Consider the following 5,229-nt stretch of genomic DNA (forward strand, 5'->3'; position numbering starts at 1 on the left):
CATCTATATTCTCTAACAAAACTGCACAGGACTGTGTCAGAATGAATCTATTCACCTTCCTATACTTTTTGCTTAGAAGTTTGTTTGATTGTTTGTTGAAAGTTAAAGGCAGTTTTCCAACTAATATTTATAGTTTCAGAGTCTGAGAATAAAAAAATCACTTTATTTTAAAAAGATGTGTTTTTACACCAGAAGCAGACAAGCTATTAAGAAATTAAGGTCTTGGTGAATGTAACAATTTCAAAAACAACTTCAAAAAGCCTAGTTTCTAAATAGATCAATGAAAGAAAAGAGCTATGCTGTGCTGTTCCTTTTCAAGACAGTTTCTTTTAAGATAAATATTGCTAGTATTGCAGTGTTGGACACAGCCTAGCATGAGATGCTAAAACTAAGATTTAACATCATTGGTTTTACTATAGAATGCATTTTGTACCCGTAAATAGCTTTTTGTCATTCTTGGCCAGGATGAACAAAATATTCCTGAAAATGCAATTGTCTTAGAATATTTATCTGGGAGTCGTGTATCTTGCAGTCATCTATGTGATTAATACTGATAATGCTAGATCTGGTTTGGAAAAGAAATTACTTAGAAAATGGAGTCTGTTATATACTTTGTTCTGTTATTTGTTCCTCTGGAAGAAAATAAGCATGAACATACTGATAACTTTGCTTTACATTCTATGACCTATATTTATAAACAATTTTGTAAATTATGTTGCAATGGGAGTGGGAGGTTTAACAATTATTTAAATAAGCTTTTTCACTTTAAGTTCACATATGTCATCTTAAAAAGCAATTGTGAAGTTTACAGTCTGAGATAATTACTAAGTCACATACCTTTTTTCATCCAGAGTGTTTTTTCCCTGAAAATTGTTTTTTTTTTTTTCTTTTCTTTAGCAAAAATCAATATAAAATCTCTGTAGAACTGGGAAACTATGCTGACCCAGTTGATGCATGTGTCACATTAGGAACAGCAAGCCAGCAGTGTGGCTCATTTATATCTAACCCTTTCTCAAACACAATGCCTATATTTCCTGAGGTAAAATACTGGGAGTGAGAGAACTCAAGGAACAGCAAAGAGGAATGATTTTAAAACAATCTGATCATTAAGTCTATAAGAAGCAAAAAGATATTGTTCATCTCCATTGGCAGACATAGCCTATTCCTCCTTAATTGTGGAAATTTACCAATGCAGCAAGGTTTAGCTGCTTCATCCAAACTGATATATGGAATTCCAATTTCCTGGAGTCCTTGATTTTGGGGCATTGAGACTGCTCTGTCATAGGGCTACATTTTTTTGTATTCATGTTTCATTAATGTTTCACATTAAGTATTCAGAGCACCTGCCATTGGTAAATCTATGCTGCATTCTCTGCAGTCCATATACACACATCCAAGATAATTGCTGAGCAGATATTGTGGTTAACAGTATTCTTTCTACTGCTGGCATTTCTCCTCCTCTTCCAGCAGGTACTGTAGAATGCTTTGGCTCAATTCTGCATCCCTTTGTTTGCTAAAGACACTTGAGGCTGACATGAGAATATTTGTGTGAATGCTGAATTTGAACTGAGTTTGTTGCTTCTGAAATGTGCAAAGAGTGCTGTTCTAGTTGTCCTTTCTATCTTCTTTTTGCTTCTGTGTTTCATTCACAGTCTGCCCGAAGTTTTCAGCTGCAAGTATCTCTCTGTATTTATCAGGGCAATGACCTTTGAGTCCTTTTAGGTTACAAAACGTTGCCTCCTTCAGGGGAGCAGGGGTTGATCAATATTAGCCTTGCCACTTTTACTTCTCTGACCGAAGACATAAAATAATGTAATAGAAGACTTAACTGTGCAGGAAAGCTTAGAAGTGATAAAACTTAAAGGTAGTGTGTTTGCATTATAAGCATAATTGGTGTAATGATTTTGTTTTTACAGCACATTGCATGACTAATTATTTTTTGTAGAGTTGCTCAGGATGGGATTTCCAGTCTCACAGTGAAAATGCAACATCCTGTGAGGCCCAAGTCACTTTTTTGGAACTATGGTACTTTTACACTTACTTAGCATTTTTTAGGGAAGTGGGAGCTAAAATATCATTATGAAATCCTTTATAGTTGCATTTTTACAGTGGGATACATATTACTCTGCCTGGTCTCGATACAGTACAAGATGGGCAGGAGACAAATTTGCTTGAAAGGAGAAATTACATAAAATATGAAATTTCAACTTGGAAAATACATTAATGAGACAGTATATCCTTATGTGTGAATAACACAGAGGTAGCAGATCTGCAGCAAAATACTATGTGCTCTCTCTCTCAAAAACATTGGAAGCACAGGATATGTACAGAGAAACCATCAGACAGCATGTTCACAAGAGCATATGATGAGCATGTGTAATTAATTATTAGGATTTTTGGCCATAAAGAATTGGAAAGCAAACATCCTGGGTAAGTTCATAATGGTTTAGATAAGTTAAAGGGATATGCCTTCATTTGTCTTATTAAGCATGATGATAAGCTTACAGTATCCAGCAGGAGAAAAGGAAGATTTTCTGTGGTTTATTTTTGGAAAATGAGAAGCATTCTAGGGAACAATTCATGTATGCTTTTTATTTTTCTCTGTACTTCTCCCTGAAAATGCCAAGATTACTGTCAGGGAAAAGATAATGAGCTAAGTGGACTTTTGTTCTGATCCCATATGGCAGTTCTTGTGTCTAGATATCACATAATATAACCATCTTTATTTTCCCTGCAAACCCTTTTCTTTCAGGTTATGCATATTTATTTTACAGTGCTGGAAATTAATACAGCTCAAATGAAGCATTTGAAGTACATATAATTAGCCAAGAGCTAAATCTGTCACTTAGTGTGACTTTGCTTTTGGAGGAACTCTGGGGAAAAAAGAAAACTTATGACCTTTGGAAGAAGGGGCAGGCAACTCAAGAAGATGTCATTAGGTCATGTACAGAGAACATAGAAAGGAAAAAGTTCAAATTATAATTCAATCTGGTCAATCACTAGTGTGAAAGATGTTTTTAGAATGTTTTTATAATACATCAACCAAAAAAAAAAAAAGGATAGACAAAGAAAATCTCCATGCTTTATTGAACACAGTGAGGGACCATGTCAGCAAGGACAAGGTAAAGGCTGAGGTGCTTAATGTCTTCTTTGCCTCCAATTTTGGCAGTAAGATCAGTTATTCTTAGGGAAACCAGGCCCCTGACAGGGCAGAATAGACAGGCAGCAGAATACACCCTCTGTAGTACAAGAGAAAGTATTTAGTGACTTGCTGAGCAATTTAGACATTAATAAGTCTACAGGACCAGATACATTTTGTCCAAGGGTATGGAGGGAGCTGGCAGAAAAGCCTTGCCAAGGCACTCTCCATCATTTATCATCTGTCCTGGTTAATTGGGGAGGTGCTGGATAACTGCAGGTTGGCCAGTGTGATGTACATCTCCAAGAAGAGCTGGGAAAATCTGAGGAACTACCAGCCTGTTAGGCTGCCCTTTGTGTCCAGCAGGGTTATGGAGCAGAGCTCACACCTCAGTGTGACCACCTGGCACCTGCAGGACAACCAGGGCATCAGCAGCAGGGGTTTGGCAAAGGCAGGTCCTGCCAACCTGATGTCCTTTCATAACCAGATCACTTACCTGGTAGACAAAGAGAAAGCTATGGATGCTGTCTATGAGGACATAGCAAAGTCTGAAATGTCTGTGATTGCATTCTCTTGGAAAAGCTGGCAGCCCCTGGCTTGGACAGGAGCATTCTTTGCTGGGTTAAGAACTGGCTGGGCCCAGAGAGTGGTGGTGAACAGTGCTGCATCCAGCTGGCTGTTTGTCACCAGTGGTGGCCCCAGGTCTCAGCACTGTCAATATTATCTGCACAAGGGGGACCATGTCCACCCTCAGAAAGTACAACACTAAATTGGGTGGGAGTGTTGACCTGCTGGAGGGTAGGAAAGCTCTGCAGATGAGTCTGGACAAGCTGGACTGATTCAGCAAGGCCAAGTGAGGAGTCCTGCTCATGTGCAATAACCCCATGCAGTGCTATATGCTGGGGAAAGAGTGACTGGGAAGTTGCCCAATGGAAAAGGACCTGGGGGTGCTGGTTAACAGTGAGCAGGACAGTCTGTTGTACTCAAGAGGCCAAGAATGCCAAAGGCATCCTGGCTTGTATCAGCATGAGCACCAGGACACTGACAGTGACAGTGACAGTGACAGTGACAGGGACTGTCCCCCTGTACCCAGCACTGGTGAGGCCACACCTTGAATGCTGCATCCAGTTCTGGACCCTTCACTTCAATAAAGTCGTGCAGTGCTGGAGTGAATCCAGAGAAGGGCAATGAAGCTGGAGAAGCTCTGAAGTGCAAGTCATATGAGGAACAGCTGAGGTTGTTCAGCCTGGAGAAAAAGAGACTCAGGGGTGACCTTATCACTCTCCACAGCTCCTCAAAAGGAGATTGTGGCTTGGTGGGCACAGCTCCTCAAAAGGAGATTGTGGCTTGGTGGGCACAGCTCCTCAAAAGGAGATTGTAGCTTGGTGGGCACAGCTCCTCAAAAGGAGACTGGAGCTTGGTGGACCTTGGTCTCTTCTTCCAGGCAACCAGCAAGAGGAAATGGCCTCAAGCTGTGTCAGGGGAGATTTGGGTTGGACATCAGGAAGACTTTCTTCATTAAAAAGTTTATTAAACATTGGAACAGGCTGCCCAGGGAAGTGGTAGAGTCACAATCCCTAAAGGTGTTCAAGAAAAGACTGAACTTACTGCTATAGTTTAGTTGACAAGGTGGTGATGAGACAAAGGTTGGATTCAATGATTTCGGAGGTTTTTTCAAATCTAGATGAATCTGTGATTCTGTGCTTTTCCAATATTGTGCAGTACACCCAGCTGACTTAAGTGTTAAGATGCAGTTGTTTATTTATTCTACAACAGCCAGGGAAAAATAAATAATTGCATAAATGATAGAGACAAGGGTACACTTGAGGATGCATGATTAATAGCATTAATGTACACACGCAGGAATGAGAAAATATCTGTGTGTAAGTATAGACAAGAGAAGTGAAAACAAAGTGATTACACGAATTCAAACATTGATCTGTAATTTCACATACCTACTGTTCAACCACATGCCAGAACTTTGCTCAAAAATGGATCTGTATTTGTCTGCAAAGTGCCAGCTAATGCAACAAGACTGTTCCCACCATGCTAAAAACTGCTTGCATGTGTAAATATGCCAGTACTAGTCA

This window comes from Erithacus rubecula, assembly GCF_903797595.1.
Source record: "Erithacus rubecula genome assembly, contig: SUPER_Z_unloc_3, whole genome shotgun sequence".
NCBI classification, from domain to species: Eukaryota; Metazoa; Chordata; class Aves; order Passeriformes; family Muscicapidae; genus Erithacus; species Erithacus rubecula.